Source organism: Podarcis bocagei (assembly GCF_964188305.1).
Source record: "Podarcis bocagei genome assembly, chromosome: 1".
NCBI lineage: Eukaryota > Metazoa > Chordata > Lepidosauria > Squamata > Lacertidae > Podarcis > Podarcis bocagei.
Genome location: NC_138125.1, coordinates 63,621,365 through 63,637,632, shown reverse-complemented (window position 1 = coordinate 63,637,632; position 16,268 = coordinate 63,621,365). Strand labels below are relative to the sequence as shown.

The 16,268-nt window shown below is 40.5% G+C and overlaps 1 protein-coding gene and 1 long non-coding RNA gene across 2 annotated transcripts in view; both read left to right on the top strand.

Annotated features, from left to right (window-relative positions):
• Window positions 1–16,268, top strand: part of FANCF (FA complementation group F) — a 315,286-nt gene that overhangs the window by 88,637 nt on the left and 210,381 nt on the right. The window lies entirely within an intron of this gene.
• On the top strand, window positions 740–3,964 carry LOC308576189. The gene is made up of 3 exons (XR_014003135.1): window positions 740–1,660; window positions 2,721–2,977; window positions 3,810–3,964. It is a non-coding gene; the product is annotated as an uncharacterized lncRNA (long non-coding RNA).

Below are 16,268 nucleotides of genomic sequence, written 5' to 3'. Positions count from 1 at the left end.
TCTAGCCCCACACAAGGTCTGAGGGACAGTGGACCGGCCTCCTGCTGAAAAAGTTTGCTGACCCCTGCCTAACCACCATGCTGTCTTTCATGGAAACCAAGCGAATGTACATGAGGTTCCCAGACAGTCCTCAGGCCAGGCACTGATCAGCCCCAGATCTGTTTAGTTTCAGCAAGAGAGCAGCCTTGAGTACCAGCAGACCTGAGCTTATTTTGAAACGAAACTAATGTGAAACTAAATTAAGATGGCCTTTAGAAATGCAAACTAAATGAAAGCAGAATGATTTCACCCCAACCGCACATCCCTAAGAGTATAACCTATGTAGGATGGTGGATATCAGTGGCAATGAGCCGTGATTAACATGATGCTTTTGCAGGTTGTGGAGGCAATGCTCTGCTTCCATGTTTGGACTGGAGAGTGTTCTTGTGGTCAGGTCCTGTTTGCAGGGTTTCCACAGGGTCAGCCACAGGGAGAACAGGACGTTTCACTAGATGGGCCATTGGCCTGACACAGCAGGCTCTTTTAAGTTCTTATGTAGTGATGCTGCCAGAGGTAGCATTAACTTACTCAGAATACAAAATCGCCCATCTTACCACATATAGCTGTACTGCCTTATAAACCTTTCGGAGATTTTATTACGATCTGGCAATATATCGATTTTGCTAAATAAATATAAATAAATAAATATTGTGAATATTTACTCAACCCCTCCTCTCAACTTTTCCTCCAGTTCAAATGTAAAGCGAGATGTTAATAAGTTTCTCACTGGCCTGCATCTTTGTAGGCATATGTGAAAAAGCTCTTTAAAGTTAAACTCTCTATTTTCTTTGAAACTACAGAGTTCTTTAATGTTTATCCCCACCATTGAACTGTGTTACTGGATCACAGGCCCAACAAAAGCATCCTTTTATTTGGTGTGTATCTTCTCTATTTAGGACCGTTTGTTGTATTGTCTTTTGTAGTTCTATTCTTTTTATGCTGTTCCTGTACCCCATTCACATCTATCACCTTTCATTCCCAGATATGTTTGTTTACAGGGGAGCAACAAGATATGCATGTGTGGCACTATCAATTTGTATGCACCAGCTACTGTCAGGAAAAAATATTGTTGCCTTTTTCCAGGCCTTGACTGAAGAGGGTTGTCATTGCTAAGCTGATTCTGAATAGAGCCAGTAAGAGTTTGCCCAGCACTAGATTTATGTGGTTACTCATTGAGGCAGTCCTTATGCTTTCTCCAGACAGAGTGGGGAGAAACTCAATGTCTCAACAGGAAGGAGGATGGGGACAAAGCTAGAATTAGTTGGTTCTACCTCTGATTGACTCCAGTTTCACCTACTATTGGCTTCCCTGTTTTTTGCCCTACCAATTCCAACTAGCAGCAGCCATCTTGAATGAATGAGTACCAAACAATCTGAAAAGACACCCAAAGAAGTGTGCCTGATCAAAACTCCAAATACCGTGATAATGGTCTGGGTTTACCACACTGGAATGTAACTATCATCTGCTCCTGAGTTTAGTGAATTCAAATGTTTTTGTGTGCTTTAAAAACAGACAGAGGCCTCTGTGGGAGCTTAATCTGCGGCAAGATTTGGGAACTACTGCACTCTCTCCATAGATGCCAAAAGGCTCAAATCACAACAGGACAGAAAGTAATTTTCAGGTGCTAGATTCTTGCTATCTGTTATTATTAATTGAATATATTTTTTAAAATGGCTTATCTGTCTTTCCCAGAAAGTATTCTATGTGATAGTTCAGTAACTTCAGATTCAATTTCAGAGCATCTCCATGGAGATCACGAAACATTTTTGCTGTAAGGAAGTTCAGGAATCTTTTGGATTTCTTGACTTACTTATGTGGTGAATTGGTCCCATTACGGCAAACTATTGCAAAGAGTACTCCAGACTTGCATTATCTAGCAGTGAGGACTTGAATTTCCCTTTTGGTGCCCAAGATTGCTTTACTGACTCTCAAGAGATGTTCTGCTTTTGAAGAATAATATCTTGTGTGACAGTCTAGCAGATGGAGCACCACTTTTGGATCCATCGTGATTTTATTGAAAGTCTCTATTGCCTTTATTATGACATAGAATTAAAATCAGGTCTGAAGCCTGCCATCAAACAAGGGAGGGGGAAAAACATAGCAAATATTTTCCAGGGGGATTTTCTGTCAAAGAAAGAAAAAGTAAGTGAAATGCCCGCTGCAGTTGTAGCATATGTCTGTGCAAAGGAAAAAACCCCAGCGGTTTCCCCAAGATAGGATCCTTAAATACTTGTTTAACCTAGCAAAATGACATATCGCAACAATAACCTGCCTTCCAGGCAACATGCAGAGCTATGGACTGTCACTTTTGCAGGTCCTGCCAGACTCCTTCACGTAGTTTCATTAGGATATATATACCTCTAATTGTCAGCTCTCCAGATGTAGCAATTTAGATGCCAAGGAAAAAATCTGTTTTATTCATTCTCAAGAGTATCATGACAAAGACAGTCTGGAAGCTATGAAACATTTTATAATTGCACGCTGTTTACAACCCATTAAAGAAACAAGCGGATCTCATAGCAAAAGGGGTTTGGGTTGGGATGGCAAACATAATCTTACCCGTGTGAAAAACTGAGGGCAGGCCAATCTGTTTGCGCTTTGAAGTCTCTTGACCCAACCTGTAGTTGCCCGGGCCTAGGTACCTAGTATCACATTTTCCTGTTTGCTTTCTCTGCCTACAGAGACATGAGTACTTTGGTAAGTAAAGGATCCAGAGCAGGCGGCAGGTCCAGTGAAAGAAAGGAGGGGTCTTGGAGAGGATGTAGTTAAATAAAGAATAGTGAAGCTACACAGACTCACAACAGGAGGATCAAGGGCACATCAGTATAGAATCATAGACTTGGATAATGGCTTTCCAAGAACTTGGGCAGCCTCTACAGATGGCTGTTCAGAATCTGCTTGAAGATATCCAGCAAAGAAGAACCTACTCCTCCTCTAGGTAATTGGTTCCATTGTCAATCTGCTTTTAGAATCAAGAAGTCTAAAGACAGGTGACAGGGGCACAGGAATAGGCCCCTTTCAGGCTGGCCAGTGGTCTTGTACTGGCCCAGTGTCAAGGCTTCCATGTGTCTTCTGAATAGCTCAGTCGGTTAGAGCATGATGCTGAGAATGCCAAGGTTGCAGGTTCAATCCCATACGGTACAGCTGCATATTCCTGCATTTCAGGGGTTGGATTAGATCAGGCATGTCCAACAGGCAGACTGTGATCTGGACATCTGTGGTAGATCACTGGTAGATCACCGGCTCCCCCCAAAGAAGCTCAACAACTTTTACCTGAACCCCCCAAAAGCGGGTAGATCACTGCCAGTTTTTTGGGAGTTGGCCACACCTGGATTAGATGATCTGCAAGGTCTCTTCCAACTCTACAATTCTATGATTTCTAAGGTTCTACAAAGATGTAGAGAATCTGCAACACCTCTTCAGGCTGGGACAAAGAGATGAGCTGGGAAATGGCACTAGTATCATACCATCTTCAATGCCTATAAAAATTATATCTGGCTTCTGCAGAAGGAATTCAGCCAAAGTCTGCACAAGGCAGCAATCAGTCACATTTCTTTTCATAATTTGTGCAGAGTCAAAGGATTCTGATGGATGTCCTCAGACTTTCCTGCTTTGCTCACATATTCCTCATCATTTGAACAAGCAATTTCAAGTCTTTGTGCTGAAATGTCACCATATCTTTCCCTATGAAAAGCTTTAAAATTGTACCCTTTATTATTCATTTAACAAATGGGCCATGTAAAATTATTTTCATTCGTTCTTTTCTGTAGGTTTGATGCAGTGTGTGCTGACCATCCATCTACAGAATTGTTCAGGTTTTCCACCAAATTGCTTCAATCTGCAGCTTTTGAAATGAGATTTCAAGGTAAACTTAAACCAGGTATGGTTCACCATCATCTTGTAGGGACACATATTTTTTACTGGACTTACCTTGACCCATAAGATTGGACCTGTTATTGCTGAATTTCTGATTTTATTCTATTGCTATTATACCGTTTTGCTGCTTTATATGTTGGTATCTCTGCTTTTATACTGTTTTATTGTTTTGGTGTTGCATTTTTGTATCCCACCTAGAGATTTTCAAATATTAAGTGGTTTAGAAATGCTTTACAATAAGTAAAAATAAAATAAATAAACTCAGGAGAGCCACAGGCTCTCCATCTCTGATTTAAGATAATCTAAAGTATCCTGTGAATTGACTATAGATTCACACATGCTAGCATTCAGACTTGCACCATTACATTCAAAACTGGACAAAGATAAAATAAATAAATAAAAAATTTTACTGAGTAGTCCTATGGCCATTTCTGCCTGTATTTCGTTATTTAAAATTCTCAACAAATATGGAAATGTATTATTAAAAATTCATTGATCTGTAAAGAATAATTTAAGGGAATGATTGTGAACATTCTGCTGATCCCATTTATGCATCTCTCCTTCCTTAGACAAGTCTCATTCTTGGCTCAAGTCAAATCCCCAATATATTAATTTTGCTATAATTCCAAATAGATGACTTAATTATATTTTTCCAATGTGTTTAATCAGAGTGTTTGATTGCCTGATATGCTTTACAAGATCTTATGTGCCAGGCTGATGCTGTGAGTCACCGCAAATCTTCCATGCCTAGCTGCAGACTTCCTTGTGGGGTTTTTTTTATTGAAAAAAGCTGTGAGTTGGGGTTTTAGCTAAACTAAACTAAAAGATTGTGAGTCTTACACTAAATCATATCCTGGAGACCAGGCTTTAATCACATAGTACATTCCACAAGGCCAACCTGATGTATTTTGCTGTTGGAGGTGAAGGGCAAAATGCACAGAAGTTGACCATATTCACAGCTGGAACTTACTGATAGCACAGAGAAAAGAAACGCCATAGCACATACGCAACAACATAACCAGCTGCCCCAGCTGCAGCAGAACATGTTTCTTGCCCCCTTAAATATTCCAGTAGTAAATTCAGCAGCAACTAGGCCCCTGACAACCTTCGAAAACCTCCTCCTAACAACAAAGGGACACAGCAAGGGGATGGTATCCACAATATGCAAAATACTGCTCAAAAATCCCACAAACGCCCTTGACGTAATCAAAAAACAATGGAAGGATGACATAGGCTATGAGATTAACCCCACCCAATGGACCAGAATGTGGTCTAAATCTTCCTTTAAATCCGTATCAGCGAAAAGAAAAGAACTCACTCTGAAACTCACAGGTGGTACCTAACACCATGGATACTATTGCTAATACGCCCAGGAACCTCACCAAAATGCTGGAGAGGATGCACCTCCACAGGCACATACCTCCACATGTGATGGGAATGTCTTAAAATCCAGCACTTCGGGACATCAATCATATAAGAAATATACAAAATAACTAAGCAAGTATTAGAAGTTGCCCCAGAACTGGCCTACTAACCATCTTCCAAGATAATAATACCCACTCACATCATAAAGAGCTAATAGCCCACCTACTCTCAGCAACCAGAAGCATCATAGCCAGACACTGGAGAGACATGTCAGGAGTAAGCATGGACCAATGGTATCAAATAGTATGGAAACAGCCTTATTAGAAAAAGTAACCAATATACTGAGACTGACACGGAGACAAATAGAAAAAGATGCCTTCACCCTGATATTGTCTCCCATTTATCACATACACAGCCCAACAGAACATGTCTCTCCCGTATAAGTCCCTACAACCACAGCAGGCACTGTGACCTTCCAACAGTTTGACTTCACCCCCAATGGCACACTCCATCATTGTCTCCTGAAACAGACAGGTGCCAACCTGGCAACCAACCTGTAATAAGAGTAATGGAAACAGTTTATCTGTGTGAGAAATTATAAAGAAATTACTCTATGCTGTCCCAAGAGTATACTTGTAAAATATACGGAATGCCATGTACACTTCCAATGTGACAAGACCATCAATGATTCCTCAATTGCCTCGCTAACAATTTCATTTCCCAGAAGGAAATGAAATACATCCATTTGTGGATGTAACCCCAGAGCCTCTGTCTATAATCTTTGAGAATTCTTGGAGAACAGATGAGGTCCCTGTGAACTGGAAGTGGGCAAATGTTATCCCCATCTTCAAACAGGAGGGAAAAGAAGACCCAGGTAACTACTGATCAGTTAGCTTGACATTAATAATAGGAAAGGTCCTAGAACAGATAATTAAACTGTTAGGCTGTGAGCACTTAGAAATGGATGTTGTGGTTACTAAGACCCAGCATGGATTTCTCAAAACAAGTCATGCCTGACAAATCTCATCTCTCTTTTTTATAGAGTTACAAGTTTATTGGATCAGGGGAATGCTGCGGACGTAGTGTATCTTGATCTAATGTATCTACATGGAAGATGGAAGAAGGTTGTTTTCTCTTGGTCCAGAGGCTAGGACCCAGATGCATAAAGAAATAAAAGTAGTATAGCATCAAGAAGAATATGAAACATTGAGTGGATCCAGAGAAATAAAATAAACTGAATTAGATCATCTAAACAATAGTGAAAAGACAAGTTCTTTAAGGTTTTCTTAAATGCCAGAACTGAAAGGCTGAAGCAACTGTTTTACCTTCCTTTCCTTTTCTTGTTACGGTGGTACCTCAGGTTAAGTACTTAATTTGTTCCGGAGGTCCATACTTAACCTGAAACTGTTCTTAACCTGAAGCACCACTTTAGCTAATGGGGCCTCCTGCTGCTGCTGTGCCGCCAGAGCATGATTTCTGTTCTCATCCTGAATCAAAGTTCTTAACCTGAAGCACTATTTCTGGGTTAGCGGAGTCTGTAACCTGAAGCGTATGTAACCCGAGGTACCACTGTAGTAAGTTATTGAGCAAAGCAAACTAGAAGAGAATTAATGTCTTGAAGAGTTTTATTGAAGATGTTAATGCTGATGTTAATGCTGACCCCAATTTTACTTTCTTCGTATACAAAGTTAACTTGCTTTAGCTGTCAAAAGCTACTAATACAATTTACAACAAGAAAGTACACACTGTAACATTGTCATTTCTATAGACTAGGGGACAATTGCTCTGTAGTTCTATAGATGTGCTAAATGTAGAGATAGTCTTTGCCCCCACCCCCAGGAGAGCTCTTTTACAGGAAAACCTTTTAATACTTTGCCATCTTGTTCAATGACATCAAGCGCAGATACCCATCACCTTTTCCAAACGGTGGTTTGGTTTTCCATAGAAATATCTATTCAAGTACTGACCGAAGATGACCCAACATACCACATGAGACCTGAAAAGATCACAGAATGGAGATTTGCAATATGTCTGTGGGTCATGTATTATTGGTTGGAGTCTCGTTATTAAAATCAAAACCGTCTTTTCTCATGCTTTTTACTCTCTTTTATCAATACCACAGAATAGCAGAATTTCCTTTATATTCCACAAACTATGCACTTCTTTAGTTAAATAAAACTCAAGTTGCCATTTGAAATAGCACAGTACTATATATTATTCCAGACATCATTTTTCAAGACTAGTTTTCTGTAAATGTCCGTGTTTTTTTACCATGAAATATCAACTGCCATGGGAGTGATAACATTTTCACCTCCAAATGAAATATATATGCTAATCTATTACAGATTCAGAGATACTTGGGGCACCAGAAGTCTACATAGAGAGTATTAGCTTTTATGCCAAACGTATTTTCAGCTACCAAGAATGCTAGCTTTAAAATGACCAACTTTATATCTATATCCATCCTTGCAGACCACACCTCAAGCAAGGGCTCCATATACATGTACGGAGCTCCAGTAAAGAAGGACAGGTCCATGTTCTCCAAGGAATGTGATAGAGGAAGAATGCCAGGTGTGTACTACTAGAGCTCCATGCCCAGTGATCACTAGGACGGGGTGAATAGTATTAAGTATATATGCAAAATAGTATATATGCAAAATACTTTTGAATGCTGGAGCCAATCTTGCCATGGGAAATTAACCTGACATTAGGACAATTGGGGGAACAATTAAGAGGTATTTCAGCACTGATATTCACAGTCGTCATCAACAGAAAGGAGTAAAATGAGCAGAACTCGACAAACAGGAAACTGTTAATTAACATTAAAAAGGAACTTTTCTGAATGGAAGTTACATTTGAGTAAATATCATGGGGAAAATATTTTTCCACTACAAAGGAAATTGCTGGATAATTTAACATGAACCATTGTGTGCATTTCCATTTTAATTTTGCTTCCATCTTATTCCCAGCACTGTTAAAGGAGATGAGTAATTATATAACATTTAGGAAACATCTGAAGGCAGCCCTGTATAGGGAAGCTTTTTAAGGTTTAAGGTTTTACTATGTTTTTATATATGCTGGAAGCTGCCCAGATTGGCTGGGGCAATGCAGTCAGATGGATGGGGTACAAATAAATTTATTATTATTATTATTATTATTATTATTATTATTATTATTATTAATTCAGAAGCAATCTATAGCTCTAAAAAGAAACTGGTGATACATACTATTTGTTGTAAAATCTAGCCTGATTATTATTCTCATATATATTGTTTTAAATGCCAACTACAATTCAAAGATATATTCTTGCAGGACAAAAATTATAATTTCACATTCAGTTGTCTCTGTTCTGTCCCTTAATAGGTACTTATGAAAATGTATTATATGATGCTAACAAATTGATATCTCCTGCATCACCCAAAAGCTACTAAAAATCTGGAGCAGAGGGAAGAAAATATACAACATGATGGCATTACACAACACACTTCCTTAAATTCATATTGCGGGGAAAAGGAGGGGAATTCAGTACAGTGGTACCTCGGGTTGCAAACACATCGGGTTACAAACTCCACTAACCTGGAAGTAGTACCTCGGGTTAAGAACTTTGCCCCAGGATGAGAACAAAAATCACGCGGTGGCGGTGTGGCAGCAATGTGGCGGCAGAAAGCCCTATTAGCTAAAGTGGTACCTCAGGTTAAGAATGGTTTCAGGTTAAGAACGGACCTCTGGAACAAATTAAGTTTGTAACCCGAGGTACCACTGTATGTGATTGCCACATCATCATCACCCAGCCCTGCCTATACTCCTTCATCTGTTTAATGAAGTTCAGGCAAATCATCCATATTCTCTTGCTATCCTCAGCATATTATCAAGCATGTGTTTGGAAAGCAGTTATCAAGTGTGACTCACTGTATCTGTTTCCAACAGGATCTTTAAGCAGCAGTACTTTTTGTAAGTGTTTTGTTCCATTTCTGTGGGACATAATCACAAGAAGCAATACAAAGTATTACAGTCCTTCCTGAAGATGGAAATTCATTTGTCTCCATATGTGACTGTTTTGATCCTCAGTTCCTCTGTGAGAATAAGAAAATCAGAACTATATTTTTAAAGAAGTATGTATTTTCCATTGTGTATCAATGCCACTTTCAAAAGTTAGCTTTAAATAAGATCCAAAATTTTAAAAATCACATAATAAGCATATTTTCTGGGAAGTTTGAAGGAGAAATGGAGGAAGGGCACTTGAAAGCCTTGAACAAGGTACTTTCCTACCTGCCTTAGCGGACAGGGTAGGAACATACCTTCAAACACCCCCTCCACTCTTCTCCTTCAAATCTCCATGTAAACTATTCCCACTGCCTCTGCCATCAATGCCTTCCTTGAGTCATAGCAGGGAGGGCTAACTACTACTTCCCTTCCTCCATGGTATATGTGGGTCCTCAGGTTGCTTTAGTCTTTTCTACAGTTCAGGAGCAGGAATACTGGGCTGGCCCAGGTTTGAAGTAGAAATGGGCATGTGCAGGGACTGAAGATGTGTTCCCATCTGCCCGGATGGCAGATGGAACCACACTTTGCTAAATAAAAGCAGGAACTGGGAGCTTGAAGTTCCCAATTGCTCCTTTGAAGTCCTGCTCTTATCTGCCCCACACCTGACATGAAGGTTTCCTGAAAATGACCATGTGGGTCAAAAGCGGGAGGTGTGGAAGTTGAAGGTTCCTCACCCTGATGTAAAAAATATGTGCACACTTCAAACATCAAAACACAATCCAAAATAGATAATTTTAACACTTCAGTGGGATAATTGAGTTTGCACTTAGCATTCTCACCTGGAAATCAATTGGACCTAGAAATCCTTCTCTTTAGTTACTAGACCAGGCATAGGCAAACTTGGCCCTCCAGATGTTTTGGGACTACAACTCCCGTCATCCCTAGCTAACAGGACCAGTGGTCAGGGATGATGGGAGTTGTAGTCCCAAAACATCTGGAGGACTGAGTTTGCCTATGCCTGTACTAGACCATAACCCTTCAAAATTATTGCAGACTTAGTGACTGTTATAACAGCAGTGCTTTGCCTTCTCTGGAGGTCTACCACTGTAGATCTCCAAGTACACTGAATCACCACCCTCAGGGTTGCTTTTTTTTTTGGTGGGGGAGGGGGAGAATATAAATTCAAAGATTAGGAGCATGAACAACAACAACAAAAACGACAAACAATTCAAATGTATGTCAAACAGCTCCTTAATGTGACAGCTCCTCAATGTGACAGCTTTACTAAATCCTGGATTTATTGGTGTTTAAGAATTGGTTCTAAAACATTAAACAGAAAGTTAATAAAACCCACCAAAGTGGCATTGTCATTTTGAAGAAGAGCAGAATTTAAACATGACTTGTTAGAGCTTAGAAAGCATGGGCCGGTAAGAGGATCATGTGTGTGCTAGCCCTGGTGATGCATTATGCGGTGTATTAGGACAGGGATGGGGGACCTGTGGCCCTGCAGAATGAAGTTGGATTCCAACTGGCATCCCCATTGGCCATGCTGGCTGATACTGATGGGATTTGGAATTCCTATCCTTGCAGTAAGAGTTGTCCCGAGCATAACTGGCTGAACTCTCTCATTCTAGAGCAATCTGTATCCTGCTAAGGGGGAAGGAAGATCCTAACACATCAGAGGCAGAAGTGTGCCCAAAAGTTACTAAGAATCAGTGGCACAACACTTATTTTTGTCTACCCTGTAATCTGATGCAATGAGGAAAGAGTTGGGGAAGAAGCTGGCAAGGGAAGGAACGTTTCACTGGTTAAGGACAGCTTTGTCAATAAGCATCTCAGTTTGGGAGGAGAGGGGCAGAGAGAAGCAGCAGACCAGGAAGGCACATTAATATTTGAAAACAAAATAGGGGTTCTATTTAGTACCTCACTGCTTTTTGTAGCAAGCATCAAGGCATCCGTCTCAAGAAGTGTATTTAATTTATGATATATCAAAAGGAAACGAATTGTGCTATTGATCTTGACTTTAGAAGGGAACTTAAGACAACTTAAAAAATAATAATAATGAGAAGTGGGAAAGCCACAATGAGGAGGTGAATAGAATATGGTTAGATTGTGTTTCAGAAAGCGTTCTGCTGTTACTCAGAATAGCTGCTCTTCCTCAGTTATAGAAATAATTGTTGAAGTAAGATAATGCTGTTTAACACAATCTATCCAACTTCCAACGTACTGCACACAGTTTTAAACTTAGGCTTGTGTGGAAGAATGTGGCAGAAGGTGAGTCAAGCCCTAATTTGCATTTTATTTCCCAAATGTAGCATTGAATAAATTTACTTGAACAATTGTTCAGGGAAGAAGAATGTTAGACAAACTTGTCAACTGGTAATGGTGTTCCTGTAGAAACTAGCATATTTTTCCATGGATAAGACACCCCATGTATATAAGACTACCCTTATTTTTTTCAGCCCAAAATTAAGAAAACAAAACCGTCAAATAGATGTGAAAATCTGGATGATCTGTGGTGGCAGGTTTATCTTTTTGGGGGCAATTGCCTTCAAAGTTTCCAGCATGAGGTGCACTGTGGTGCAGAAGCAAAGGCAGAAGCAAAGGCACCGTGTGCCCCCCCCCCCCCTTAGTGGCAGCTGCTGCTGCAGGGAAGCCAGGGAAAAGAGGCTCCCAAGCAGGTTACCGAGGAAGATGGGGGGAGGCAGCGCCCACTCTGTGTGAGCCATGCCGTCAAGCAAACTAAGCTGAGGAAGGTGGTGAGCAGGCTTGGGGAAGAGAGGAAAAAAGGAAAGAAGGGCAAGGAGAGGTGGCTGAGGCAGCTCTCGGCAGCGGCGGTGGCAGCTGCTCTTGCTCCTATGGTCGAGCCAGCGGGGGCTTCAGGAGGCAAGCCAGTGGCCAGCATGCAGCTCAGAGGGGGAGGAGAAAGGGGGGAGGCAGCAGGAGGGACAGCCTTAGCCCACCCCAAGCCAAAATCCCAGACATATGCTTAAATATTATTTTAAAAAAATCCCCCAGATGCCCATGTTTCGTATACAAGATGACTCCCAATTTTTTACTTTTTTTTTAAAGCAAAAAAACTAGTCTTATACCCAGGAAAATATAGGAATATCATCAGGGAAGAAGGGAACAAAAGGGGTTTAGACTATCTGTCAAAATGATAGCTATCACTTTGGTTCCATCCTATGAGCTTTGGTGCAGTCATTATGTTTCAAATCCAGATATTCATGTTGTTTTATTCAGTTTTAGTGAACAAAAAAAATGCTTTCTACATCCTTTTTTCAATATTTTCTAATCATCTGTAACCAATTCCTCAGAAATAGATTCTTATAAGAAATATTATGGCTATTTATTTCCACATTTAGGACTATTTATTTCCCACACTGAATTTCTTAGCTGTAGCTATGCCATCTGGGATGACCTAGAAGTAGTGAAGCATAGATTTTCGATATATTCATACTATATTTGACATTAAAGGCCCATGAGTGACCTCTTAACTTGGATATCCTCAATATGACTCAAAAGCTAGCAGAAGCCTGTCAGAAAATGCTTATGGGATGCATAAACTGGCATTTTCATCAAGCAGACAATATCCCTTTGCCTGCATAAGCAAATTTGACTTTAGTCGATGCTGCCAGCCTCACTGTCTTTCCTACAAAAGGAAACAAGTTCACCAACTTTATCATACAGCAGCTTAGGCCCCAGAAAAACTTTAAAAAGTAGATTCCAGAAAATGGTAAGTCGTATTTCAACCTCAGAAAACCAGTCTGATGTCATCAATGGTGGGGAACTATCTCACCCAATTGGCCATCCCATCTAGAGCTGATGGGAATACAAGTCCCAAAATATCCAGAGGGGCACAGGCAGTGCTTTTTTCTGGCAGAATGCTCTGATATGCAGTTCCATGACCTCTTTCTTTCCCAAAATCAGAGCCTCATGCCTCCTTCCCAAAGCCTGGGAAGTTTCTGCCTGGTTTAGGGAGGCAGACACAATGCTCTGGCAGTGTCCAAGAGCCCTCCCACCTTCTTCCCAAAGCCCACCTGGAGGCAAGAGAGCTGCAGGATCCTGTCAGAGGCCTCACTACAATTAATCCAGAATGTGGCAGCTAGACTGATGACTGGAAGTGGCCTCCAAGACCATATGACACCAGTCCTGAAAGACCTACATTGGCTCCCAGTATGCTTCTGAGCACAATTCAAAGTGTTGTGCTGACCTTTAAAGCCCTAAACAGTCTCGGTCCTGTAAACCTGAAGGAGTGTCTCCACCCCCACTGTTCAGTCTGGACACTGAGGTCCAGCACCGCAGTTCCCTCACTGCGGTAAGTGAGGTTACAGGGAACCAGGCAGAGGGCCTTCTCAGTAGTGGTGCCTGCCCTGTGGAACACCCTCCCATCAAATGTCAAAGAAATAAACAACTACCTGACTTTTAGAAGACATCTGAAGGCAGCCCTGTTTAGGGAAGTTTTTAATGTTTGATGTTTTATTGTGTTTTTTATATTCTGTTGAATGCCGCCCAGAGTGGTTGGGGAGGCCCAGCCAGATGGGTGGGGTATAAGTAATAAATTAGTAGTAGTAGTAGTAGTAGTAGTAGTAGTAGTAGTACACCTCCTTCCCAAAGCCCAGGAAACAATGCAGAGGAATGGAAGGCAAATTCATGTGCAGAAAAGAGATACGGAGGGCGATTTGGATGCTGCCAGGTGAGGTGAACCCTTTGCCCCCTTCTTCTGTCCCAGGTTCCGTTCATCTTGAAAAGGCATGAGATGCTCCTCCCAAGCTCAAGGGCAGCACTGTGGTGCCCATTTGGGGGAGATCAGTAGAAGCACCACGGGGCTGGGATCAGCCTGCACAGGACATCCTCAGGAGCAGTGCTAAAATGCTTGAAAGAAAACATGCATATTTGATATTAAAAAATGACAGGAAATATTATTTTAAAAGTTATTCTTGTTAAAACATCTCACATCTATAATCCTGTCTTTGAGTTATTCCAGGTGTTTATAACGATTCAATGGGACTAGTATTTAATGAAGGAGTATGATCTATCTGTACCCAGTTACACGTTCTTCTTATGCCCCATTAAAAAGTTCACAACTAGTCTTAGAGTTGCTGCCTAGGATTTAAATTATTCCTTGAAACAGAGAAAAATGTTTCGAAATCAGTTGGCTCAAAATCCCACAAGGCAATGGGAAGCAGGAACGGACATGTATCAGAAGAATAAAAGCATCTAAATAATTGGCTTTTAAGAATAAGATAGCTGGGGGAAAATTGACTTCCAACACATGTAAAAACCCATTTGCCACCTTTCAAAAACCCAGCTGAGATTATTTCAAAGAAGTGAATTTAGGAAAAATATCAAACTCCACAAAGCAGCTACCTTTATTATCACCTTTGTTTAAAAATACAGTTATTAAGTATTGACTACTTCTGGATCAATCCATGCCCCCCCCCCCTGAATGATAGAGATATATTTTGACATGGCAATTTTCTTGTTTCACAGAAGATCTTGAGTAAAACTCCTTGAAAATTCAGAGGGCTGATATGCCCCCATTACATTCTCTTCATTTCATTTTCTTCTGTTATGCTCTCAGGATTTCTTTCTCTTTGTTCTAATATTTTTAGCTTTTATTTTTCATTCATGTCGTCTTTACAACTGCATTGTTTTCCTCATGTATCTCTCTTCTTGACAAGAGCTGTGCTATTTTTCCTTCTTCCATTTCCCTCTGAGCCAAAGGCTAGGGTAGAAAAAAAGATCACAAACTCCCGTTGTGTCTCCTTGGTCTTACAGTCTTGTTTTTTCCTTGTATGCCTTTCTTAAAAGTGTTCTGTATTTTGCCTTCTTTTTAACCTCTCACAGAGGACAGGGTGTTGAACTTGCCTTTTTCATGCCTCCTACTCTGTTTTATAATCGTCAATGTTCCTTCCTCCCCCCCACCAACTATGAACTCAAAATGAACATTGAGAACTTCAAGTGGGCAACAATTCAACTCCCTTGAAAATTGAGGTTAACTTCAGGTTGTTTGTTACAGCTCTTGTGACTATTTTTGAGGTTAGTTCTTTAGCTGTTCCCAAGTAAAGCCCTTTACTGTTTCCACAGGAAATTCTCTGAGGCTTCCACTGCAATTTGCACTTATCTTTTGTTCACCTTTCCACATAAAAATACTGCATCAGTACCCATTTTTTCTCCTTGTGTTGTTCACAAGGAAAACCATGTTGTTATTTAAGAAGGGAGCGGGTTTCTTAATGGATTCTTCAAGGGCAAAGGATTATTTTCTCATGCCCCCATACTTGAAACACATGTTGTTTTTCCATTCTGAACAGATCCTGTTATTTACCAGAGATAAATTATCTCCCATTTCTGTGGCAATCAACATGCTATTTCCATTAATAGTACACAATGTTCTAGTAATATTTGGAAAGGGACTATTCTCTGTAACTATTAAATAAAAAAAGTTAATGGAACGATACTGAGGAATTTTAATCAGCTATGACAACTGTTGATCTCAAGATTACAGTAATTACATATTTGGGAGCAGAGGTTTCATGAGTCGAACCATGGATGGTAATGAACCTGGTTGAGATGTTCTGTGAACCTTTATATTTAGTTTCATCCCTTGAATTCCCTCCTATCTAATCACCCACTATTTCTTTTAGTCATTCTATTCCCAAAGAGCCCAGCTCCCTCTTAACTTCTCTATTTTTTCTACGTGACTCCAAAACACATTTTATTTCCCTCATCCAGTCTCCAATTAGCTCCCCCTGTATGTTCTAGACTAAGTTCCATACTATTTACTAAGGGGATCTTCAACCTACCCTAATTTATACGTATTTGAACTCTGTCCTTGGGATTCTTTGCTTTGCTGAAACAAGGAAGGAGCTAATTTGATGGACTGCACCTTACCCCTGCAGCCCCTTGTGTCCGTTCCACCAAAAGAACTGCTCCAGAGGGTTTGGGAAGCTTCTAGAACAACATAGGAAACAGTCCAGGGGCTTTCCAGATGTAACAGGAAA